The following is a 27,282-nucleotide window of genomic DNA, read 5'->3' as shown; positions in this document are numbered from 1 at the left end:
CGTCTGACTCTTGATTTTGGCTCAGGTCATGACCTCAGGATTGTGATATCAAGCCTAGTGTGGAGCCTGCTTAAGATTCTCTTTTCCTTTCTCTCTGCCCACCCCCCCCTCTAAAACAAAACAACACAAAACAAAATAAAACAATATAGATGAATCTCTAAAATTGTACAGGGAGGAAAAGTTTCAAAGTAATAAATTTGTTATTATACTATTTGTAGAAATATATATACATAGTCTTTTATACTTTATATGAATACATATATATGTAACACACACCTTCATGTAAAAGCATATAAAATGGTCTAGAAAAATACCTTCCAGGGGTGTCTGGGTGGCTCAGTTGGTTAAGTGGCTGCCTTCGGCTCAGGTCATGGTCCCAGGGTCCTGGGGACCATACTTCTCCCTCTTCCTCTGCCCCTCCTCCCAGCTTGTGCTCTCTCTCTTTGTCAAATAAATAAATAAAATCTTAAAACAACAACAACTTCCAAACTTTTTTTTTAAAGGTTTTATTTATTTATTTGAGAGAGAGAATGAAAGTGAGAGAGAGCACAAACAGGAGGAATAGCACAGGGAGAAGGAGAAGCAGACTCCCCACTGAGCAGGGAGCCTGACATGGGGTTCAATTTCAGGACTCCAGGATCACGACCCAGGCGAAAGGCTGACACTCAACCCACTGAGCCACCCAGGGGCCCCAAACCTTTCAAACTTATTATTATTATTTTTTAATTTTTTAAAGATTTATTTATTTATGATAGACTGAGAGAGAGAGAGAGAGAGAGAGAGAGAGAAGGAGGCAGAGACACAGGAGGAAGAAGCAGGCTCCATGCCAGGAGCCCGACGTGGGACTCGATCCTGGGACTTGAGGATCGCGCCCTGGGCCAAAGGCAGGCGCCAAACCGCTGATCCCCCTAATAGTTGTTATCTCTAGGAAAAAGGGAAGAGACCAGAATTGTATGTGTGTTGGGGGTAGGGTGGGGATGATCAAAGGGAAATTTAGCCTCTGTGATATTAAAGTTTTTATTTTTTTATTTTATTTTTTTTTAAAGATTTTATTTTTTATTTATGAGAGAGAGAGAGAGAGGATATTAAAGTTTTTAAATTGATTTTATTGATGTATATAATTTATATACCTCAAATAATTCACTCATTTTAAGTATACAATCTGGTTGAATTCGTAAAAGGGAAAGTATATAATTAAAGGTTAATACTAGTCTAATCCCCTTCGTGATACAAGAAAACTTTCCTCAGTGTGTCTCTGAGCACCAATGGACTGTGACATGCTCATCATATAGTGCTTTGCATTTGAGGGCTTCTTGTGTAGGTAGAAATTCTTCCTTTACTTGAGCTGAGACCTGACTCTCTTGTTCTACCTCTGAGTCTGTCCCTTTGGGACCTTCTCAAATAAGCCTTCCCTTTTCCATGGACTAGGATTTTCACTGGTGCAAGATACCTGTCATACCTACCTCCTCTGGGGAGAAATACTCATCTCTTAAATGGATTCCTTGTAGAATCTGTAGGGTTATATGGATCACACATCCCAGATCCCAAACTGTCCTGGGCACCTGGCTCATAAGCCATCCTCCTAAAGTTTTGCAGAATAGGATCCTCTACCCCTGTTGTTGCTTGACCACAACATAATATTTCTTCAAGATAATAATGGTCTTTTGAATTATAAACATAATTCATATTCACTGTGGAAATTTAGGAAATACACCAAAACACAAGAAAATAAGAGCCAGTGATTCTCAACCCCCAGAAATAGCTGTTTATAATGTTTAAAAATTGAGATCATTCTATATAAATGATTTTATAACCTGTATTTTATTTTTTTTAAGATTGTATTTATTTATTTGAGAGAGTGTGTGTATGTATGCACGGTGTGGGGAGCTGCAGAGACTGAGGGGAAAGCAGACCCCCTGCCGGGTAGGAAGCCCAATGTGGACTCCAGCCCAAGACCGTATCATGACCTGAGCTGAAGGCAGATGGCTAACTGACTGAGCCACCCAGGCGCCTCTAACCTACATTTTATTTAACATGTTTACTTATTCATAAGAATGATGACAGACATATATGTAACATACTTTTTCTTAGTTCAGTTTTTCTTTTTTAAAAAATTTATTTTTATGTTTATTTTATTTCTTTAAAGATTTATTTATTTAGAGAGAGAGGGAGAGACAGTACATGCATGCACATGTGTATGCAAGGGGCGGGGCAGAGGGAGAGGGAGAAAATATCAAGCCAACTCTCCACTGAGAGTGGAGCCTGACATAGGGCTCAATCCCACAACTCTGAGATTGTGACTTGATCTGAAATCAAGAGTCTAATGGTTAACCCACTGAACCACCCAGGCATCCCTATTTTTTATTTATTTTTTAAGATTTTATTTTTAAGTAATCTCTACACCTAACTTGGGGCTTGAACTCACAACCTTGAGATCAAGAGTTGCATGTTCTTTCTTTATTTCTTTTTCTTTTTTTGTAAAGATTTTATTTATCTATTCCTGAGAGACACACAGAAAGAGAGAGGCAGAGACACAGGCAGAGGGGGAAGCAGGCTCCATGCAGGGAGCCTGACGTGGGACTCAATCCCAGGTCTCCAGGATCACACCCTGGGCTGAAGGCAGCGCTAAACCACTGAGCCACCCGGGCTGCCCAAGAGTCACATGTTCTACCAACTGAGCCAGCCAGGCTCCCCTATTATTGTTTTTTTTTTTTTAAATTTTTATTTATTTATTTATTTATATCATTATTTTTAAACATAGAGAAGTTTGTGGTATTGTGGGCTGAATGTTTTCTGTTTTCCCAAAATTTGTATGTTTATATCCTCACCTCCAATGTGATAGTATTTGGAGATGGGGTGTTCAGGAGGTGATCAGAATTAGATGAGGCCATGAGAGGGGGGGCCCTCATGATGGGATTAGTATCCCTAGAAGAAGAGAGGCCAGCAGGCTCCCCCTCCCTCCTTCCTCCCTCCCTCCCTCCTTCCTCCTTCTGTCCTCCCTTCTTCTCCTTCCCTCCCCCCTCCCCCTCTCTCCCTCCCACCCTCCCACCCTCTCTTCCTCTTCCCCTCTCCCTTCCTCTCCTCCTCTCCCTCCCTTCCAGCTCTGCCTGCACCAAGGACTCAGGTGAGCACACAGCACTCAGGAGCCAAGTTAGCAGGCACCTTGATCTTGAGCTTCAGCTTCCAGAACTGAGAAATCAATGTTATTTAGTTACCCATTCTCCAGGGTATTTGTTTTTTTTTTTTTTTTTTTTCTTTTTTTGTGGTGGGCAGCAACGTTCAGTCTATTGAGTTATATTGAGCTAGAGTCTGCTGCTCCCGAAGAAAGAGGGGATCTGAGGGGTTGTCCTCTCCAGGCTATTTATGAAGGCAGCCTGAGCCCACTGACCCTTGTGGCTAAGGCCATGAGTCCTTTCATTTTATAATTTCTTCCTTTGCTTTTGGATTTGAAGGTCTTCCCCACCCCAAGATCAGATAAATATTCACCTGTATTTTCTTCCAGTTCTTTATTTAGGGCCCAGTCTTCCATTTACTTGTTCTCTCTAATCCAGTTGAAACTTATTTTGGGGGATGCATACATAGGTAGCTCAGTGGTTGAGCGTCTGCCTTTTGCTCAGGTTGTGATCCTGGGGTCCTGGGATCGAGTACCACATCGGGCTCCCCGCAGGGAGCCTGCTCTCCCCTTGAGAGAGCCTGTGTCTCTACCTCTCTCTCTGCGTCTCTCGTGAATAAATAAAATATTTTTTTTAGGGATCCCTGGGTGGCGCAATGGTTTGGCGCCTGCCTTTGGCCCAGGGCATGATCCTGGAGACCCGGGATCGAATCCCACATCAGGCTCCCGGTGCATGGAGCCTGCTTCTTCCTCAGCCTGTGTCTCTGCCTCTCTCTCTCTCTCTCTCTCTCTCTGTGACTATCATAAATAAATTAAAAAAAAAAAAAAAAGAATGTTTAAAAAAAAAAAAATTTTTTTAAATAACTTATTTTGTTTTATGATGTGAGATAAGACCCTGATTTTATTTCTTTCCAAATTGTTGACCAGTTCCTTCTGTTTAATTTCCTTTCCCATCATCTATATTTTAAATTTAAAGTGATTTTTTGGGGTATATATTATAATTCTGTTGTTCAATATTCAAAAGATACAATTGTACTGCTGAAACTAATATAACATTGTATGTTAACTAACTGGGATCAAAATAAAAACTTTAAAAAACCCACAATATTTGGGATGCCTGGGTGGCTCAGTAGTTGAGCGTCTGCCTTCAGCCCAGGGCATGATCCTGGAGACTCGGGATCAAGTCCCGCGTCCCGCTCCCTGCATGGAGCCTGCTTCTCCCTCTGCCTTTCTCTCTCTCTCTTTCACTCTCTCTCTCTCTCTCTGTGTCTCTCATGAATAAATAAATAAATAAAATCTTAAAAAAAAAAACCCACAATATTCAAAAGATACAAAAGACAATGAGATTCTCACTCCTCTCTTATCCCTTAGCTTCCCAGTTCCAGATCAGGTGTTACTAGTAACCATGTGTTACTAGGTTATAGGTTTTGATTTTGGATACTAAGTATCTTTCCCTCTTCTCTGGACCAACTTTATTTTTATTTTATTTTATTATTATTTTTTTAAGATTTTAAAAATTTATTCATTCATGAGAGACACAGAGAGAGGGAGAGAGAGAGAGAGAAGCAGAGAAATAAGCAGGCTCTATGCAGGGAGCCCGACATTGGATTCGATCGTGGGACTCCAGGATCACACCCTGAGCTGAAGGCAGGGGCTCAACCGCTGAGCCACCCAGGCGTCCCTGGACCAACTTTATTTTTTATTTTATTTTTTAAAAGATTTTATTTATTTATTCATGAGAGACAGAGAGAGAGAGAGAGAGGCAGAGACATAGGCAGAGAGAGAAGCAGGCTCCATGCAGGGACCCTGATGTGGGACTCAATCCCGAGACTCCAGGACCACGCCCAGGGCCAAAGGCAGGTACAAAACTGCTGAGCCATCCAGGGATCCCCCCTGGACCAACTTTAAATGTGAACTTTTTTTTAAAAAAAGATTTTATTTATTTATTAGAGTTGAAGAGAGAGAGAGAGAGAGAGGCAGAGACATAGGCAGAGGGAGAAGCAGGCTTCACGCAGGGAGCCTGACGCAGGACTCGATCCTGGGTCTCCAGGATCAGGCCCTGGGCGGAAGGCGGTGCTAAACTGCTAAGCCACCAAGGCTGCCCTTAAATGTGAACTTTATTCTCTGTACAAACATACTAACTTCCAGTTTTCTGTTTCATTCATTATCTGTCTCTTTTTCCTCTATGATTACATTTTTAAATATATTTTAACACTGGTGGTACAGATTCTTTCTTGAAATTTCCTTCCTCTATATGAAATTTATTCATTCTTCTATATGAAATTTATAATCATTGGTTTTCTACAAATATTATTAAAATCAAATTTGGGATTATATTGAACTTATAAAATAGTAACTGTATTGGATTTTCCTATCTAGAAATATGGCCTGTCCTGTATTTATTTATGCATTCTTTCTAGTCATCTCTTCTTTTATAGTATTTGGTAAAGTTTCTTAGATTTCTTTGTGAGGACTGTGAACATTTCTTGTTTAGTTTGTGACCAGGTGTTTTATGTTTTTTGTTGCTAAGGAATAGGATCTTTTTTCTTAACATTTCTTTTCTTTTCTTTTTAAAGATTTTATTTATTTATTTATTTGAGAGAGAGAGAGAGTGGGTTGGGGGGGAAGAGGCAGAGGGAGAGGGAGAAACCGACCATCCCTGAGCAGGGAGCCTGCTGTGGGACTCGATCCCAGGACTCTGGCATCATGACCTGAGCTGAAGGCAGAAGCTCAATCAACTGAGCCACCCAGGTCCCTTCTTAACATTTATTTTCAACTGGATATTTTGGAATATAAGAAGTTATTGATTTTAAAAAATTAACTTGATATATATATATACATGCACATAAAACATATGTACAGTTTAAAGAAGAAGAATAAAATAGACATCTGCCTCACTAACTTAAGAAATAGAGCACTGGGCGCCGCATGGCCCAGAGGTTTAGTGCTGCCTTCAGCCCAGGGCGTGATCCTGGAGACCCAGGATCGAGTCCCACGTCAGGCAAATAAAATATTAAAAAAAAAAGAAAGAAAAGAAATAGAGCACCAGTAGCCCTTTAGAATTGCTTTTATGCCTCTCCTTAACTGGAGCTCCCTCTTTCCCCATCCCTAGGGGATGCACTAACCTGGATTTTGTTATAATTATTAACCTTCTGTCCTTTTTTTTTTTAAGATTTTATTTATTCATGAGAGAGAGAGACAGACAGACAGACAGACAGACATAGGCAGAGGGAGAAGCAGGCTCCATGCTGGGAGCCCGATGTGGGATTCGATCCCGGGACTCTAGGATCATGCCCTGGGCTGAAGGCAGGCGCTCAACTGCTGAGCCACCCAGGTGTCCCTCTTCTGTCCTTTCTTTATAGCTTCACCATACAGTTTTAGATCCCGAAACAATACATTGTGTGATTCTTGAATGCTTTCGAAGTTTTATTAGTGGACACATGCTGGATTCCAGTTTTTAAATTGATCTATGTGTGTGTCATTGAGATTCATCCTGTTGTTGCATGTAGCTAATACTGAATTTTTTTTTATCCCTTCCACTTGTTGATGAATATTTGGGTTGTTTCTGCTTTTCTTTACTATTACCGACATCCTTTCCATGTGTAAGTTTCTCAGGGACGTAAATTGGGAGCAGAGTTAGAAGGTCACAAGCCACGTGCACCTTCACCTCTTTTTCTTCTCCAGATTCTGAAGCAATGTGTATTCCTTGCAGCCCTGGACCAGAATGTCAGTGGCTCTTTACCTTTTTACCAATCTTTACCAATGCTTTGTAGCATCTACTCTGTGTCAGTCTGGTGAGCGTGAACTGGTATCTTATTATGGTTTAAATTGGCATTTTGAGGGGTGCCCGGCTGAGTCAGTTGGTGGAGCAAGTGACTCTGGATCTCAGTTTTGAGCCCCATTTTGGGTATAGAGATTACTTTAAAAAAATAAAATCTTGGGGACCCCTGGGTGGCTCAGTCCATTAAGCATCTGCCTTGGGCTCAGGTTGTGATCCCAGGCTCATTGGGCTCCCTGCTCAGTGGGGAGTCTGCTTCTCTCTCTCCCTCTGTCCCCAGTCGTGCTCTCTCACTCTCTTTCTCTCTGTCAAATAAATAAAAATCTTTTAAAAAGTCTTGGGATACCTCAGTGGCTCAGTTGATTGAGCTTCTGACTCTCGATTTCAGCTCAGATCATGATCTCAGGGTTATGAGCTCAAGCCTTGCATTGTATGACCCAGCAATTCCACCCCCAACAGAAACAAAACATGTAAGAGAAATAATATATATGAGAGACATGAGAACATATATCAACAAGAAGACTCAGGGCCGTTCCATTTACAATAGCCAAAAACTAAAAACAGCCTAGGGATCTATCGACAGGTGAATAGGTAGATAACAGTCGTATTCATACAATGGAATATGACTCAGCAATAGAAAGGAAGCAGCTACTGATGCACACACCAAGGATAAGTACCAAAACATATGTCAAGTGAGAGCTTCGTGCTGGGCGTGGAGCCTGCTTGAGGTTCTCTCTCTCCCTCTACCCCTGTCAACCCCTCATGCTGTCTTGTCTCTAAAAAAAAAATAAAATCTTTTAAAAAGTTGGCATTTTTTAAAAGGATTTTATTTATTTATTTATTTATTTTTCGAATATTTTATTTATTTATCCATGAGAGACAGACAGAGAGGGAGGGAGGCAGAGACACAGGCAGAGGGAGAAGCAGGCCCCACCCAGGGAGCCCGACATGGGACTCGATCCCGGGGTCTCCAGGATCACAACCTGGGCTGAAGGCGGCACTAAACCACTGAACCACCAGGGCTGCCCAGGATTTTATTTATTTATTCATGAGAGACACACAGAGAGAGGCAGAGACACAGGCAGAGGGAGAAGCAGGCTCTATGCCGGAAGCCTGTTGTGGGACTCAATCCTGGGACTCCAGGAACACACCCTGGGCTTAAGGGAGACACTAAACTGCTGAGCCACCCAGGTGTCCCTAAAAAGTTGGCATTTTGATGATTATTGCTAACACGGAACATATTTATGAGCTATTTGTTTCCTCATTTATGCACCTATACTTTTCTTTATTTCTTTCCTATTCAACTTTTTTCTCTTCCCTCTCCTCCTCCAGGTGGTACCCCTATTAGATTATTACTGATTCATAAGTGATCTTCCCACATGCGCATTTTGATACTAATTCTTTGTTTATTATGTGTTGTAAACACCTCTCTCAGTTTGTGGCTGGCTTTTTCACTATCTTAATAGCATCTTTTAAAAATATTTTTTCTTTTTTTCCTTTTTTTCCATCTTTTTTAGAGGGAGGGTGGGGAGGGGCAGAGGGAGAGAGAGAATCTTTTTTTTAAAATATTTTATTTATTTATTCATGAGAGACATACACACACACACACACACAGAGGCAGAGACACAGGCAGAGGGAGAAGCAGGCTCCATGCAGGGAGCCCAACGTGGGACTTGATCCCAGGCTGAAGGTGGCGCTAAACCGCTGGGCCACTGGGGCTGCCCAAGAGAAAGAATCTTAAGCAGGCTCCATGCCCAGCACAGAGCCCAATGTGGGGCTCAATCTCATGACCCTGAGGTCATGACCTGAGCCGAAATCAAGAGTTGGATGCTTAACCGACTGAGCCATCCAGGCACCCTAATAGCATCTTTTGTTGAATACAACAGTCAGAGCTTAAGCCAGCAAGCTTATCATTAACTAAAGTTCAATATTGGGGATCCCTGGGTGGCTCAGCGGTTTAGTGCCACCTTCAACCCAGGGCCTGATCCTGGACACCAGGGATCGAGTCCCATGTTGGGCTCCTTGCATGGAGCCTGCTTCTCCCTCTGCCTGTGTCTCTGCTTCTCTCCTCTCTGTGCCTCTCATGAATAAATAAATAAAATCTTTTTTAAAAAGTTCAATATTTGTTTATGTTTTATTTCTTTTGTGGTAAAATGTGAAGTGAAGTGAAGTGCACAAATCTTCAGTGTTCCTCCAGTGAGCTCAGATAAATGCATACAACCATGCAACCCAGACCCTTATCAAGATAGAGAACATGACCTCACTCCAGAAAGTTCCCTCATTCCTCTTCCCAGGCAATTTCTACACCACTCCCCCAGAATCAATCACTATTTGGGGTTTTTTTCTGCCATAGACTAGTTTTTCCTGTGTTAGAATTTCATACAAATGGAATCATACAGTATGTACTTCTTTGTCAAAGGCTTCTTTCTCTCTCACTTGACATATGTTTTGGTACTTATCCTTGGTATGAGTATCAGCAGCTGCTTCCTTTCTATTGCTGAGTCATGTTTCATTGTATGAATATGTACAATTTACCTACTTATTCACCTATCGATAGATCCCTGGGCTGTTTTTAGCTTTTGATTATTATAAATGGAGTGGCCCTGAGTCTCATTTCTCTCATATAGATTATTTCTCTTACATGTTTTGTTTCTGTTGGGGGTAGAATTTCTGGGTCATACGTTAGGCCTAACCTTTTTTTTTTTTTTTTTTTTAGTATAAGATCCATTCAGAAAACTACTCACATTCAAAGTATATTGCTTAGATAGCTTTTGAAAGTGTACACAGCCATGTAGCCATCACCTAGTCAAGAGGTGGGATCTTGACCCACTCTGGGCCAGTCAGCTGGGCTGTCCATTCTGGGCCTGGACATCTATGCTGATTGAGGCATGAGGGAAAGGATAGTAGAGCCCCTCATTCTGCAGTGGAGCCAAAGAGACTTTGAGGCCCCGGACTCTTGTAGCTATTAGTTCATGGATTTTTTTCCCACATCAGCACCTTCAGCCTTGCCATCAGGTATCCCTCCAGTGAATTCCTTTGTGCTTATATCAGCCAAACCTGGCTTCTGTTGCTTGCAGTCAAATTCCTGGTGGATATAGCACACCCAACCACTAGCCCCCAGATTTTAGTGGATTGCCCCCCTCACATTGCTGCAACCATCTTAGCAGTCAAATCTACCTATAACCAATCCCTGAGGTCTTCTACGACTCCATTCAAACCCTTGCATTCCTGGCCTGACAAGGTGAGCTTTGAGACAGGTAGTCACTTTACCTCTAATTTAAAAGTTGGCAGCAAAGCTACTTCGAACATTTGGACCTGGTGGATTGTTGGTTGTTGTTTTTTCCCGCCTCTAACTTTAAATTTAGTTTGCAATTTTGGAACAATTTTCTCTCAGTCCCCAGTGGAAAGTTAATGGAGAACGCTGGCTTAATTTAGAAGGTGAAATATAGGAGTGTGTATGATTTTCTGAACTTCATTTTTGGAAAGCAGGTTTATTTCTCTTGCTTCTCCACATAGAGTGCTGGGGGGCTAGGGGAGGGGGTGTTCAGGGCAGTGATGGGAAACTGGGGTAGACCTGGAGTCAGAGTTCTTCTGCGCCATCCCTCAGGGACCATTTGCTTCAGAAGGCTCAGCACCCACATTGTTCTACTCTAAGTGGGACCTCATTTAAAAGTTTTAAAAAAAGGAAATGAATTCATTTCTGATTTCTCTTTTAATGTCATCCAATCACACAGGTTAGTGATAGGAAACGACTCAATTTTGACTGGTGTCTGAGTTGTCACAGTGCTTGTCCTCATTAATATCAGGGTCTGGGAAAGTATTTGATCAAGGGACAGGTGATATGGGTGATGTTCGCCAAGAAAAGGTCAGATATGACTGTGAAATTCTTTCTTACCCCAAATAATAAAAGCCAGCTGAGGCTGGGTCTCAGGGCAGCCGCCCAAGTGGCCCACATTTGCCCAGTTTCCATCCCATGACCTTTCTGGATGGCCAGTTCCTTCAGCCATTTCTTCCTCCCCTGTTCTAATCCTCATGATGGTTTTCCTCATTTGCAGAAGCCACTGCTTTGGAGTCTGATGACCCCAGCCTAGACATGAAGAACTTTATTCTACTCTCGGGACTCATTAGGGCCTTATACTTATGACTTGAGCTCAGCAGACAGAATATGGTTCCCCGTAGCCTCCCCCTCTCAAGGGTACTGCCGAGCAGGTCACTCAGCTGCTTGGAGTGTCTCACTTGGCCAGAGCTGCAGGTGGCTGTGGGCATGGTGGGTTTGCCAGGCTTTTTTTGCAAGTTGAGCATCATACAAGGGCACCATGCAGAAGAGGGCTTCAATTTATGTGGTTTATGACAGCGATTTTCTAACAAATGGATAGGAAGCATCTCGTTTTCATATTAGCAGTTTACTACAATCCTTTTTAAACAGGTGGAAGATAAGCATCTCAGATGAAAGGAACCTCCTCTGATTCCACAGAAAAGTATGTCATGGGCCGTGATGGCCTCAGACTTCCCATAACCCTGTCTTTAGGTTTGGGTTGTGTGGTGAACTGGGTTCATCACCTTGACAGGGTGATGGGGGAATACCTTTGCAAAGGCAAGAGCTGGGAAATAAGCAGACCCTGTGTGGAATCTCAGTTGCCAGGGCTCCTGGGTGGCTCAGCAGTTGAGCATCTGCCTTCAGCTCAGGGCGTGATCCCATGGTCCTGGGTTTGAGTCCCATATCGCGCTCCCTGTGAGGAGCCTGCTTCTCCCTCTGCCTGTGTCTCTGCCTCTCTCTGTGTGTCTCTCATGAATAAATTAATAAAACTTAAAAAAAAATCTCAGTTGCCTTCACAGAACTGATACTTTGCATCTAGGTCACTCTCAGGTCATGGCAGAGAGGACAGGCCAACAGAGCAGCTGGAACTCTACTGTGGGCTGGACTCACTTTGTGCAGGCCTGTCCAGAGGATGGATCAGGAACTAGTTGGGGGTTGAAGGTTTGCACCGCATGGGTCATTGTTCTGGAGCAGGCTCACTGTACATCATTCTTAGTGGTGAGCTCTGCTGATAGATGTAGAACATGGACTCTTAAGGCATTGGTGTTGGGATTTGGGGAAGGCACGTGAGATGGACAGTACATTGAGGCAGCTTGGGAGGAGCTGCCTTCGAAGGAGGGCTGGCTGGCAGCGGGGGGGGCCTGTGCTGAGAGTGCAGGGTTAGTGGGAATAGGAAGGTGAGGTACATCTTCAGAGGTTGGCAGCTGGGAATCAGCCAGTTTGTCTGCAGGAGGCTCACCAGGCAGTCACAGGGTACTGACACACAGGCTAGGCCAGTGGTGGGAGAGCTTCAGAAACGTAGGGAATGAGGCTTCAGTAGAAAAGAGGGTTGGCCGGTACCTGGCCCAGAGCCAAAGGCCAAGAGCCAGAAGTGTTCAGGGTCTGTAGGACATGGGTGGGCCTAGCATGAGTAAAGCAGAAGCTGGATTGTTTCTGTTAAAGGCCTGGGCTCTGGGTTCAGACTTACAGGTTTCAACCTGCCTCTAACACTCCCTCACTCTGTGGTCTTGAAAAGTTGCTTTGCCTCTATGGGCCTCAGTTTCGTCATCTGTAAAATGGAAGTAATAAGAATATCTGTCTTGCTGTCATGAGGACTAAATGAGAAGTCTTGTATAAAGCATTTAGAACAGTGCTTGACATGTGGGTGATGGTGATTATTTTTGTTAGTATTGAGGTCTCCCTGGTTTGGCCAGATGGGTGTCCTCTTGGCCTTAGACCTGCCTGCAGCTGGGGTTAACACTGGCACCAGGGCTGCTGCTTTGATTTTATATTGAATTCTGTAACCCACATACTTGCCCTGTTTCTGTGGTTGCAGCAAGCTGAGTCAGATGTGTCTCTCAGTTTAATCATCAGATTTCAGGAGACTTTTCTTTCTGCTCTCTGCCTGGCCTCTGTTCTCTTTGATCATTAAGTTGTTTATTTGCTATTTTGTTTAGTTCCCAGGCTGCCTCAAGCCCTCTTTAAAAGAGAGAGTTATACATTTTGAATGAATACATATAACTTTAGATCATATATTGTTTTTGTTTGTTTTTTTGGTTTTTTTTTTATTTTTATTTATTTTTATTTATTTATGATAGTCACACAGAGAGAGAGAGAGAGGCAGAGACACAGGCAGAGGGAGAAGCAGGCTCCATGCACCTGGAGCCCGATGTGGGATTCAATCCCGGGTCTCCAGGATCGCGCCCTGGGCCAAAGGCAGGCGCCAAACCACTGCGCCACCCAGGGATCCCTAGATCATATATTGAATCAGAGTAACAATGTAAGGAGGTATGCTCTGCCTGCCTGTGTCCCTGCCCACTCTCTTTACCTGAGTTTGGGGGATTTGTTAAGGCTTTAAGAAGGGTCAGTCCCTGGGACAGGTTAGGGTGCACCTCCCTCCCCAACCCCACTGCAGAGAAAAAATCCCAGATTTTTCTGGCCATGAAGATGTGCACTCAGGCCTCTTGGAGGCTGGTGATAGGGTAGGTGCAGGAGGACAAAGGTGAACTCATCAAGCACTTCTGTTGCCTGGCAGCATGCAGGTACCTAACCCACTCTGGGCTTCTTCAGGATGCTGCTACTAGGGATAATTATCCCAGTGGTGGGATTGTAGAATTCTAAAGAGTTCATCCTGTAAGTCTGGAGGAGGGGTGCAGATCTGCCATAGAATTGGTTTGGACCCAATCATGGGCCATATGAAGGACCAGCTGGAAGATCTTCCCCAGGACTTCCTAGTGTTCTTCAAACTTGCCAAGGCATATGTCTCAGTCATCTCTTGCCACAACATTGCTGCATAACAAACCACCCCAAAACCCACCGGCATATGGCAATAAGTATTTATTCCTCCTCACATATCTTCAGGTTGGGTGAGATTTGGCTGACCTAAGCTGCTCTCAGTGGAACTCGTTGGCTTCAAGCTGGGAGTTGGGTTTAGATATGTTCTGTGTGTCTCTTATCCCACTTGGACCAGTGACCACCAAGTCATATGATTGTGGTATAATGGTAGTCAGGAGTACAAGAGAGCAAGCTCAGTTGCTGAAGCACATTTCAAGCCTTTACTTGCATCATATCTGCCAACATCCCATCAGCCAATCCTGGGCCACATAGTCAACCCCAAGCCAAGGGACAGGAAAAGTACACTGCCCACCATTAGGCAGTGTGTGGCTATCTTATACTGTTACTGTGAGTAAAGAATTGACACCAATAATTCAATCTACTTTGGGTGAATTTCATTCATTCACTCAGTAAGTATTTTTTAAAGACTACAGTGTGCCAGTCACTGTGCTGCCTCTGGGGATAGAGTGGTGAACAAAGCAGACCTGGTTCTTGCCTTATGGAACTTAGACTCTAGACGTGGAAACACACACAAAGGAGCTACTTCTATTGTTAATTGTTTAATTACAGTTGTAATCATCACTACAAAGGAGGAATAAAGAGCACTGGGGGGCATGTGCAAAGGGTCTGGCCTAGTTCAGGGAGAAAGAGATGGTTGAGCTCAGAAATGAAGGGTAAGACTCAGTTAGGCAAAGGAGCCTTAATAAGATTAATGGCTGACTTCTCATCAGAAACCATGGAAACCAGGAGGCAGTGGGATGATAGTCAAAGTGCTGGAAGAAAAAAAACATCAATAAGAATTCTAAATCCAGAAAAAAAAAATCTATCCTTCAGAAGTGAAAGATAAATTAAGACATCCCAGATAAATCAAAACTGGATTTGTTGCTATCAGCCATGCTCTACAGGAAATACTGGAAGGAATCCTTTGGGCTGAAATGAAAGGACACTAGGCAGGAACTCAAATCTATATGAAGAAATCAGGAGCACCTTTAAAGCTATAAATGTATTTTGTTTGTAACTCCTTTCTTCTGTCCGCATAAAGCAATGGTTGTAAAACTCTGTTGACAGGGTAATACCATATAAGGATGGGAGAGGAAACAGAGTATAGTGAAGTATACTTCAGTATACTTCAGTAAACAGTATATAGTGAAGTATAGTATAGTGAAGTTTTTTATGTTGTTGAAATTTTTTTTTGTATGTTGTTGAAATTAATTTGGCATAAATCAGAGCTAGATCATTTTATGTTAAAATTTTAATTGTTAACTCCAGGACAACCATGAAAAATATGCAATAAGAGAGAATTAAAATATATGTGGAAAATCCCTATTTAACACAAAAGAAGGCAGTAATGGAAGAATATAAGAATAAAAAGAGGGATCCCTGGGTGGCGCAGCGGTTTAGCACCTGCCTTTGGCCCAGGGCGTGATCCTGGAGACCCGGGATCGAATCCCACATTGGGCTCCCGGTGCATGGAGCCTGCTTTTCCCTCTGCCTGTGTCTCTGCCTCTCTCTCTCTCTCTCTCTCTCTCTCTCTGTGACTATCATAAATAAATAAAAAAAAAAATTAAAAAAAAATAAAAAGACATGACATATAGGAAACAAATAACAAAATGGCATAAATCTTATGGTAATTGTGTTAAATGCCAGTGGACTAAATGCTCTAATGAAAAGAGATTAAAAGAATGGATTTAAAAACCCAACTCTATGCTGTCTATAAGAAACATACTTTGGATTCAAAGACACACAGAAGCGGAAAGTAAAGAAGTAGAAAAAGATATACCATACAAGCAGTAACCAAAAGCGAGCTGAGGTAGCTCTGCTGATAGCAGACAAAGTATTTAAGACAAAAATAGTTACTAGAGACAAACAAGGACATTGTGTGATGATGAAAGGGTAAATTGACCAGGAAAACATACCAATTATATATGTACCTAACAATGGGCCTCCAAGATTCTTGACGCAAAGACTAACAGAAATGAGAGGAGAAGTAGACCATTCAACAGTAATAGTTGAAAAAAAAAACAAAAAAAACAAAAAAAACAAAAAAAAAAACAAAAAAACAAACAAACAAACAAAAAAAAACAGTAATAGTTGGTGGGACACCTGGGTGGCTCAGCAGTTGAGCATCTGCCTTCAGCCCAGGGCATGATCCTGGAGACCAGGGATGGAGTCCCACATTGGGCTCCCTGCATGGAGCCTCCTTCTCCCTCTGCCTGTGTCTGCCTCTTTCTCTCTCTCTCTCTCTCTCTCTCTCTCTCTCTGTCTCTCATGAATGAGTAAATAAAAATCTTAAAAAAAACCCAGTAGTAGTTGGAGGTTCCCCTTTCAGGAATAGATAGACTAGGGCAGGCCGAATCCACAAGGAAAGCCAAGACCTGGTTGAGCAAATGGTCAACCAGGTAGACCTGACAGATGTCTGTATAGCACCCCACCCAACAGAAGCAGAGTCCACATTCTTCCAAGGGCACAGAAAATTTGCTCCAGGAGATACCATATGTTAGGTCATGAAACCAGCCTCATTAAATTTCAAAGGACTGAAATTCTACAAAGTATGTTCTCTGCCTATAAGGGAATGAAATTAGAAATCGATAACAAAAGGGAATTTGGGAAGTTCACAAATATGTGGAAAGTAAACACTCCTAAATAACCAATGGGTCAATGAAGTCACGAGAGAGACTTGAAAATACTTGGAGATATAAGAAAATAAAAATACACCATGTCCAAACTTACAGGATGCAGCTGAAGCAGTGCTTAGGAGGAAGTTTACAGCTATAAGTGCCTATATTAATGAAGAAAGACCTCAAATTAACAATCTTCTATCTTAAGAAACTAAAAGAGAAGAGCAAACCAAACCCAAAGCAAGCAGAAGGAAAGAAATAATAAAGATTAGAGCACACACACACAAAAAAGAAAGAATAGAAAAGGCCATGTATTAATGGCCCCATTTATATGAAATGTCCAGAATATGCAAATCTAAAGAGAAAGCCAGGAGATTAGTGATTCCCTGGGGGCTAAGGGGAGTAGGAGTGGAGAGGGAGAGCTGGAGAGGGGGTAAGTTAGCAGGGAGGATTTTGGTTTTATCTTCAGAGCAGTAGGAAGCCCCTGGAGGATTTGTCTAGAGAGTTCCATTTCAGGACTGCATTTTGAAGAGCTCTCTGTGACTGTGGAGGAGAACAGATGGGAGAGGGTGAGTGGTGGGTTTGGAGAGGCCTCTGCGTTTCAGGGAGGTTATTGTTCAAGGTTCCCCCGCTAGATGGAGCCAGACCTCCCCCAGCCACTGATTTGAATCCCCTTGGGTATTCTTAATCTGCCCAGAGACTGGCTGAGATCTCCTTGCCTTCTGCATGGTAGGGAATGGGCCTTCTATGTATCAGGCTAACTAGGGCTGGCTGGTGGCAAACTGTAGCCATTGAACAAAAACGGGAATTTATCACCCGGCCCCTGGAAAGGCTGAATCAAGCCCACGGACCTAACGGAAATGCTTCAGCCTCCATGTGGCCTCTTGTTTCTTTTGTTGCACACCACCCTTCTCTCTCCTAGGTGTCCACATGGGGACAATAGGCCCAGTATCAGCTCCTGGCTTTACATCTTACTGTTCCAGAGAGCAGCTGAGTTGAGACTTTTACCCATTTCCCAGATTTTCAGGAGGAAGGACTTCAACACGCCTGGTGCACCCCCAGAGGGTCAGCAGGTCACAGTGTGAACACTGAAGGTAGCTGGGCAGCTGCGGTGAGGCCAGGGAGGGGAGGGGACATTAGATGGGATGTCAGGTTCCTTTATGGCAAGTGTCCCCCACCCCTCGCACATACATTTTGGGTAATGCACTGCCTAGGACTGGTCTGCCCCTAGGGATAAACTACATGACACCTTCTGTTGTCACTTGAACTGGTGTGCAGACTGTCCATTTCCCCTCCTCTTTTGGCCTTTACTTTCAACCCTTGACTGGGGCAGGGAACATTCCAGAATTTAGAATTAGTCTTACTACCTTTGTGAAGTCTGTCAGTTCCCCCAGAAAAGAAAGACCTAACCCGTGCCCTGCTGACAGACTTGTTGAAAAGGGCCCCAGTTAGTGTCCTTGTCTTGTTTTCACCTGCCTTTTGAAACTCAGCAGCACTGATTCAGGTGCCTCCAAATCCTGGGGATTGTGGAATAAACGGGTCTCTGATGGGGCATGAGAGGGGACAGGAAATGCATGTGACTTCTGGTGGGAGGTGTGCATGAGGGTCGGCTGCCTGTGACCTCACACCACCCAGTGGTTTTCAGCCTTGCTCAGGCTCTTTACCTGGATTGAAGGTGATGCATGGGGGGCAGAGCCACGAGGAGCCTTGGTGCGGGGGAAGATGGTGGCTGCCATTTCTGGCCCTAAGGAGCGTGAGCTGCCCAGATGGCACTTTTTCTGTGGCTGTGAGAAGCAGGGACTTGAAGTCCTTCAGTCAGGCACGGCTCCCAGACATGGGGTGGGGGTGGGGGTGGGGGAACAGAAGGACGTTGTATGCAGATGTTGGCTCCGAAGGCTCCACTCTCTTTGAATTCCTGCAGCATTTAAAGGAAGCCATGCGGTGTGGTGTTTTCATGTTTATGACTGGGTGCTGGTTGCCTAGAATATTCTCTCTAGGCATCATAATGATGCGGGTAGCATAAGCTGCAGGCTTACCACTGATTAGCAGTCAGGCACCTCTGCATTTAATTTCTGTTACAAGAAGACAAAGTAAAGTAGGACAGATTGCTTTATATGCTTTCAGGAGTTGGCAACCTCAGGTTGCCTGGCGTGGGTCGGGGTGTGAGAGTAGTTTTTCTCCCATCCTTCCATCAATGCTGGGCCGAGCTGGGCCGAGAAGCCTGGCCACTCCTCTCTAATCCCAGGCTCCATTCACAGCAGAACGTGGTGGCGATCTGAGTGCTCTCATCCTTCCTGGTGTTCCCTGTCTATCATCCACCTATTTCTGTACATAGGCCTCCATCTCGTTCCATGAAGGAATCAAGATGCCCATGAGAACACAGCTTTCTCTGTATATCTTGAATATAGAAGACATATATAGAGATATGTATTTATAATAGCAATGTAAATATTATATGCCAGACAAGATGAGGGTGTTTCCTATATATGTATGTCTGTGTATATGTATATGTGTTATGTAACTAAATAGAAACCCATATAAACAAGATCGGGAAAAATGTAGATTAACTGGAAGGTCAAAACCAGGGAGAGAGTCAGAATAGGTACTCAGGCCATAGAGCTATACACAATCTGCTACATTTGAACCACAAATTTAGCTCCGAACTCATCAGAGGTCAAAGCAGGAAAGCAATATTATTTCCACAAACCATGTGGTCTATGAGGGAAAGGATACCAAATACTAAGTGCTTTTCCAGGCAATTAGATCTGAAGGAAATTTCTTGCCTGGGTGGTCATCTGTGGGACCCTGAGTGGCACAGAAACTCTGGGACACATGTGCCACTGCTGTGTATTCTTGCTCCCATGGCAGATGTCACCAGTCGGTAGTGGCCTTTGCCTGCAGAGGCCAGAGAGAGCCTTCCCATCGTTCTAGCATATGCTCTGGGCAGCAGCCATTACCAGTGATTTGGAGTCGGCATGCAAGAAAAAACCCACTTGGCATGCCCCCACTGGGCATGATGGCAGTGTTGGAAGTCATGAGGGAACTGCACCATCAGGGCAAGCCCCTCTGCAGGTGTGACATAGGTGGATCAGTCCTGTGTGCATGGCAAATATTTTTGCCCTAAACCCCCTCTTGGTGCCAGCTGCAGTGACCTGCCAAGGTGATAGGGAATATGTGTGTCTGGAAGGACACAGGGACACAATAGCAATTTCTGATTCACTACAGCCACTCATTTGTACCTTAAATATTTAGCAAACACCTATTATTTGCCTAGAAACTATGCCTGACCCACTGTCCTCTCCCTTCTGCTACCAGTCACTTCCTCTGAGATGCCCACCTTGACTCTTCCTCTACTTCAGAGCTCAAGAACCATGCACTTTTCTCTCAGAACCCCTATCATAGCTGATACTGATACATTTGTTTGGTGTTGATTTGTTTAGTGGCTTTGTTGCCCTCGGAGACAGGAGCGCCAAGGTGGCAGGGACAATGTGCGTCCTGCTCATGCCCCATCCCAGCATAGGCTTGGCATGTCAGAGGTGCCCAGTACACAACTGTGGCATGGATGAATGAAAGAATAAAATGCATAGGGAGGAAGCAGACACAGGCTTTGCCTGGGAAGCAAAGACATAAACAAATACCAACATACGGCAGCGGATGCTCTGCACTGATCCGGGGGGACAGGGAAGAGCTAAAGGACCTCAGGGGAGCAGAGGCTGCTTTCAGAGAGGACAGGGAGACCAAGGAAGGCTTCCCGGTAGAGCACCATTTGCTGAGTCTATGAGGATGAGGTGGAGGGGAGGATCATCTGAGGCCCTGGAAGCTGGAGGAGAGAAGGGCCAGAATTACTTCGGGTACAGTTAGGGCAGCGGTGGGGAGGCAGGAGTCAGTTGCTGGAGCTGTGCCCACAGGCTTCCTCGGGCAGCACGGGGTGGCAGCAGGTTTGTGGGTGGAGCAGGGATGGGGTGGGAGAGACCTCAGGTAGGCAGGGGCAGGCCGGAGGAGAGCTGGGGAAATTAGACCTAGGGAGTGGCGGAGGCAGTACCTGGGGAGGCCTGGCAGCCTTCATTCTTCAGTCTCAGTTTATATCCTGCTTCTCCTGCACCCGTCAACCTTGGGGACCACCCTCTGGCAGGCTCTGGCCCCTGGCCCCCAGCTCCGCCCAGGTCTGTGCCTGCCGTTCCTGCTGGCCTGGCCCAGCTCTCCAGAGGGGCTGTATGCAGCTGTATGCAGCTAGTTCACAGCGTAACACTGTGCCAACACATTTCCAATTAATTTTATTTTTTAACGATTTTTCAAAATTTTATTATTTTTAAAATTAATTTTTTTTAAGATTTTATTTATTTATTTATTCTTGAAAGACCCACAGAGAGAGGCAGAGACATAGGCAGAGGGAGAAGCAGGCTCCCTGTGAGGAGCCCGATGTGGGACTCCGTCCCAGGACTTTGGGATCACAACCTGAGCTGAAGGCAGATGCTCAATCACTGAGCCACCCAGGTGCCCCTCAAATTTATTTATTTGAGCGAGTGCTTGAGTGAGAGCAAGAGCAGGGGGAGGGACAGAGGGAGAGGGAGACGCAGACTCCCCACTGAGCAGGGAGCCTGACTCAGAACCCAGGACCCCCGAAATCATGACCTGAGCCAAAGGCAGATACTTCACTGACTGAGCCACCCAGGCACCCCCTACATTTCCAATTTTAAATAGAATGTGTATTGAGCATATTAGTAGCATGATTTCTTGAACATGGCTTTTTTTTTTTTTTTTTAAGATTTTATTTATTCATGAGAGACACAGGCAGAGGGAGAAGCATGCTCCACGAAGGGAGCCTGATGTGGGACTTGATCCTGGGTCTCCAGGATCATGCCCTGGGCTGAAGGCAGTGCTAAACGCTGAGCCACCCGGGCTGCCCAACATGGGTTTTTTAATGCTTTTATTTTTCAGGAACAGAATCATTTTCCTAATTTCCTTCCTCTTCAGCTTTTTAAAGGTGTTTTTCAGTCAGTTACCTAGGAAACTTTTATTTCCTCTTTATATTAAGTATCAAATTACTCTCCTGTACGAATCACTCAGTTTACCCCTTTTAGCCTCCTTCTTGCAGATCTTACATATGGATTCATTAAACAATTTGGTTCCTACTTTCACGTTCAAACCCGTTTAGTGAGGTTTTGACTGGAGAGTGAGGGGCTGTAGCAGTGCTAGGCCTTCTTGCTATGATTCCTACACTGCAGGAAGATGCTGGATTGAGAGATGCCAGAGGATGCATATACTCCCTACATGTTAGTGTGGAAAGTTCTCAAGTCAGCATACAAGGCTTCCTTGCCCTGTTCATTCTGGTCACACTAGTCTGGAAGACCAGCAAACCTGGGGTGGTTGGGGGTGGACGGTGGATCCCAAATGTGGAACCTGGCAGATGACTCAGGTCTGGAACCTTGGAGCATGAAGAGTGGATGAACCTCTAGTAGTTGTTTGGGTGGATGCCGAGGAAAAAGTTCACTCATGGTGACAGACAGGGAGACTGCCATACCATCCGGGGGGCCACGGAAGAAGCCCACAGCGGAGGGGGCTCCCTCTGGGCATGTGACTGCTGCAGAGGAGCCCAAGTAGGCCTGGGAATGAACCCTGGGCATTCAAAGGGAAGCAGCCATTGCCCTGGCATCGCTGGGCCAGATTGCTCCTGGTACAGACCTCCACAGGGGCCGGCAAGCTCTGGAGCAAGAAGTTCCCTTCTAGGGTATTTTAGTTAATGTCAAGTTAATTCAGGTTAGTATATGTGTTTCTATTCCTTCCCATTCCTGGAGCAGTGCTCTACTCAGGATTCTTGATTATACCTGACAAAGACCGAACTTAAACTAGCATGAGCAAAAAGGAGATTCCTGTGCTCCTGGCAACTTGGGAATCAAAGTAGTGGTTCAGGCATAGCTAGATCTAGCGATTGACAGTGCCATCTGGGTTATTTACCTCTATCAGCTCAGATGCTTTCTTTTTTTTTTTTTTTTTTTCTTGAAGATTTTATTTATTTATTCATGAGAGACACAGAGAAAGTCAGAGAGAGAGGCAGAGACAGGAGAAGCAGGCTCCATGCAGGGAGCCCGATATGGGACTCGATCCCAGGACTCCGGGATCAGGCCCTGAGCTGAAGGCAGATGCTCAACCACTGAGCCACCCAGACATTCCATCAGCTCAGCTGCTTTCATTCTCTATCTGTGGTGGCAAGATGGCCACTGGCCATCCTTAGCCAATATTGTCCTCACAGCTTACTCTCATAGGGAAAGAGTGTATTTCTCAGTAACTCTGGTGAGCACCCTGGCAGGGGGGCCTTGTGTAGCAAGGCTTTGGCCACATGCCTGTCCTGTCCTGAGCCAGTCTTTGCTCAGGGTTGGGTATATTCTAGTTAGTTGACCCCATTCACTTTTACCCTGAGGAAGGGGACAGTGTGGCCATGTTGTGTCTGTGCCCACCACCTCCCCCCTTCAAGGACTGGGCATTATTTCCTCAGGTTGGAGGAAGACTCATTCACAAAGACAGGAATGCTGGACAGATGAAATGTGTGCCTACACCAGCCTCTGCGTTTGTGCATGGGCGCACAGCTGTCTGGAGTCTGTGTAGCAGCATGGGAGCATGTCTGTTGCTTTTGGGAGGAATATGCCCACTCAGGCCTCTTCATTTTTTTTTTAAAGATTATTTATTCTTTCAGAGAGAGCAAAGAGAGAGGCAGAGACACAGGCAGAGGGAGAAGCAGGCTCCATGCAGGAAGTCAGGCCTCTTCATATCCTCAGGTCTGGTTCATCCAGGCTGGCCTTCTGCAGGCAGCAAGCTGCTAGGGGCATGTGGAAACCAACCTTTCTCCACTGTGTGTGCCCTAGGGTGTCTCCACTCAACTGACCCCACTTCTTGTGGCTCTTTGGCTTCTGGTCCTGGGATTCACAAATCTGACTCTGATGTCTGCATTTGGCCCTGTTCCTGTTGAGGTTTGAATCTCCTTTATGGATCTAGACTTAGCTCTAAGCTTGGCTTGATTTTGGTGTCACCTGTATTTTCCAGCCTGTGGTCCTGCCAGGGGAAGGGCAAGTGGCCAGGCTGGACCTGGCGAAGGAGGTTCTTCATTTTTCCTAAACTCAGAGCCTACCCTCAGGATGAAGGACCAGCTAGTTTCCAGGATACCTGGGTATGTAGCAGCTGCTTCCCCCACACTCAGAGACAACTACGTCACATTCCCCTATTTGATACAACCAGTATCACACATCAGCACTCCTCAACATTGTGAGCTATGGAAGCTTTTCTTGAAATGAAACCTCCCCTGAAAGTCCAGTATGGGGACACCTGGGTGGCTCAGCGGTTGAGCCTTTGGCTCAGGGCATGATCCTGGGATCTGGGATTGAGTCCCACATCAGGTTCCTTGCAGGGAGCCTGCTTCTCCCTCTGCCCATGTCTCTGCCTCTCTCTCTCTCTCTCTCTGTCTCTCATAAATAAATGAATAAAATCTTAAAAAGAAAAAAGAAAAAGTCCCGTATGAGAGGCAGACAAGAGCCATGTAACTCTGGGTTGGGGTGGAACATATTCTGTATTCCCTTCACCCTACATCAGCAGCTCTGAAGAGGTGGTGTGACAGGGCTTCTTGGAACCCCATTTGAAAACCTCTTCCTCATTATGTCCATCCATCCCTTTCAGTGGCATCTGCTTTTGCTCCCCATGTGGGATTAGGTTGCTAGTTGTGGTGTTTTTCTTATTACTACAATCTTTATTCTGTCATTAACTTGTTTGCACTATGAAAAGGTCAAAGAGGAGATCTTTGTCATCTTCCCACCATAGGCAGCAGTAGCATATAACAATCCCTGGCTACACGGGGGCTTACTCCATTATCCTTGTCCTCTTTGAGCTACATTTGGGAGGCTGTTCCATTTATGGCATTGGGCAAGTTACCTGTTCCTCAGTTTATCTTTTTCCTGGGGAACTACACCCATACTTATGTGAAGCTGGTGTCTCATGCGTGACCCCTATCTAGAATGAGTATTTTGTTAAAGATTATTTATTTGTTCATGAGAGACACACAGAGAGAGGCAGAGATATATGCAGAGGGAGAAGCAGGCTCCATGCAGGAAGCCCAATGTGGGACTCGATCCCTGGACTCCAGGATCACATCCTGAGTCTAAGGCAGACACTCAACCCCTAAGCCACCCAGGCATCCCATAGAGTGAGTATTTTGGATACCTTTCCGTGAAATGTAGCCTTTGTAACAAAAAATATCCTTGACCAGACTATAAAAATAATACTGAGAAGATTATAAACATTCCCCATGGAGACCTCCTTCTAATATGAAGTGTCCTGAGTCTATTCAGTTTTAGAAAAGACTGTGTTGTCAGGGAGGTTGGTCACCAGCAAACTGGCCATGGGCTGGTTTTATCCAGGCTTCAGTCCACCAAGGAAAATCCAGGCCTTGGTTTGGTTCCATCTGAGCCTTCCCAGTGACTGCCACTTATTGACTTAAGTCTCAGTGATTCAGATCTTGCTCAGGGTCGCCCCTGACAACATGTGGTGGGAGGGAGAGTGACCTCCCGTCTAGGGTGCCAGCAGGGTCAGGCCAGACGAAGCCCCCTCGGTTTCTGGTAGGTGTTTTGGGGTCTTTGGCTCTGAGGGGACAGGAAGATGACTTGTATTTCCCAGGGCCAGGGACTCAGCTCATACAGGGGTTTTCCCAGAACTTTGCTAAGGCCCAGGGCAGGGTGTGTGTGTCCCAGCTGTGTGAGTGTGGGTTAATGGTTAATTGGAGACTTGCTTTTCCGGGTTTGGGTGATCCAGGTCCTGCTGCTCTGGAGGAAGAGGCAGCAAGGGGACCTCCCCCAGCGGGGCTGCTTTGATAGTCACTGTCTGTGTCATCGTCTGAGAGACCTAGTGGACAGGAATTGATTTGGGGTCGGTCGATAGAGAGGATAGATGTTTCAGTAGAAAACTGAGCAGCAGTGGGCCTGGGGCCAGGTGGAGAATGGGACCCATTAATATGACTGAGCTAACTGAAACATCCGGTTTGATAAATATTTTTTATTGCACATCATGCTGTATGTTGGCACCAGGAAAGAGGTGGTAGGATCTGTACCCCCAAAGTTCTCACTTTTGGAGTCAACCAGGACAGGCCTAGAACAAGTCCCCAGATAACTATATGACAGGGCCAGAAAAGCAAAGGACCACAAGAGGCAAAAATAAACTGCCAAAGCAGCATTTCTTTCTTTTTTTTTTTTTAATTTTTATTTATTTATGATAGTCACACAGAGAGAGAGAGAGGCAGAGACATAGGCAGAGGGAGAAGCAGGCTCCATGCACCGGGAGCCTGACGTGGGATTCCATCCCGGGTCTCCAGGATCGCGCCCTGGGCCAAAGGCAGGCGCCAAACCGCTGCGCCACCCAGGAATCCCCAAAGCAGCATTTCTTAGGGTGTGATTTTAAGTATGTTATACAGTAATATTAAGTATGTAATACAGATGAGCATTTAAAACACTTGATGAATTATGTATTTTCATGTCTGTTGGAATATAACTTTATTTCAGTTGCATTCTGTTTATGGCAAATGATACAGTTTTATTTTCTTTTTAAGATTTATTTATTTTAGAGGCACCTGGGTGACTGACTCAGTGGTTGAGGGTCTGCCTTTGGCTCAGGTCATGATTCCAGGATCGAGTCCTCTTCCTCTGCCTATGTTTATTCATCTCTCATGAATAAACGAATAAAATCTTTAAAAAATGATTTTTTTTTATTTTAAAGAGAGAGAGCACATGTGTGGGCACATGTTTGTGAGTGGGGAGAGGGTCAGAGAGAGAGAGAATCTCAGACTCCACGCTCAGCACATAGTCTGACCCAGGGTTTCATCTCATGACCCTGAGATCATGATCAGAGATGCAATCAAGAGTTACTCAACTGACTCAGCCACCCAGACACCCCAATATAGTTTTCTGTTTATGGTGGAGATAAAAGGTTTCTTTTGAAAATAAGCTTAAGTGAAAGAGTGAGTTTATTTTGAGGAAAATATTAAGTAAAGAATAGTGCAGGGGCCACATGGTGATACCAGGTGGCTTGAGATGCCTGAGGTTTGGGAATAGCATGCTAGAGGAATTCAGAGACCAGGAAGGGAAAGGGCTATTGGGAGAGTTATGTGGGGCCAGGGAGGAATAGGATCCAGCTAGGATCTAGATAGGGTGAACCTATACTCACAGGTCCAGAAATGTGTGTGCACATCTTGCTCAAACTCATTTCATGATGAGCCTTGTGGGGTTGGTGTTTGGATTATATTGGGGAGGACTATGAATCCTGTGAAGGGGCAGTGGGAGACATTGAAAGTGCTTGAGATGGGGAGTGGTTCCTGACTGCTGTTGAAGAGACTCACTTGTAGTAGGCACCAGAACTAGAGGTAGGATGACCTGTCAGGGACCTCAGTAAAGAGAGTGTAAAAGGCCAACCTAGGACTGTGGCTGAGGACAAGCAGACCCAGCACCCTAGCTGGTCTCCCAATGTTTCTGGCCAGCAGCCGGGAGCAGGTGGACAGAGGCAAGTCTAGGGTGGACAAGGCAAGCCTTGGTCTCTGTGTGGGGAGACCATGGGAGCCAGGCAAAGGTGTAGGTCAGACTGTGCACAGAGGCAGGGAAGGAGGCTTCTGCCCACCCCTCTCAGTTGACCCAGTGGTCTCTTGGTGTCTCCTGGCTGAGCATGGAATGTTCTGGAGGAAATGGGTGGGGGCAGCTGAAGGAAGCTCCTCTCCAGGCCAGGGTGCTGAGTTCCTGCAGAAGGAAGTGTGCATTTTCCTGCCCTCTAGTTGGCCCAGGCAGCCTGGCTGACAGCCCCAGGCAAGGGTTTCATTCGTCAGCAGAGCCTGCAGTCATCTGGGCCAGTTGTCTTATTTAACTGTCGCATCTCTTCCTTCTAGTGCAGGTAAGTTCAGCAG

General features: G+C 45.0%; 1 protein-coding gene across 1 annotated transcript in view; it reads left to right on the top strand.

Moving 5' to 3' along the window:
• The window catches only part of RPH3AL (rabphilin 3A like (without C2 domains)), a 148,244-nt gene that overhangs the window by 7,051 nt on the left and 113,911 nt on the right, over positions 1 to 27,282 (top strand).

Source organism: Vulpes lagopus, chromosome 12, assembly GCF_018345385.1.
Source record: "Vulpes lagopus strain Blue_001 chromosome 12, ASM1834538v1, whole genome shotgun sequence".
In the NCBI taxonomy this organism is placed as follows: Eukaryota; Metazoa; Chordata; class Mammalia; order Carnivora; family Canidae; genus Vulpes; species Vulpes lagopus.
This window is presented reverse-complemented; position numbering and strand designations above follow the sequence as displayed.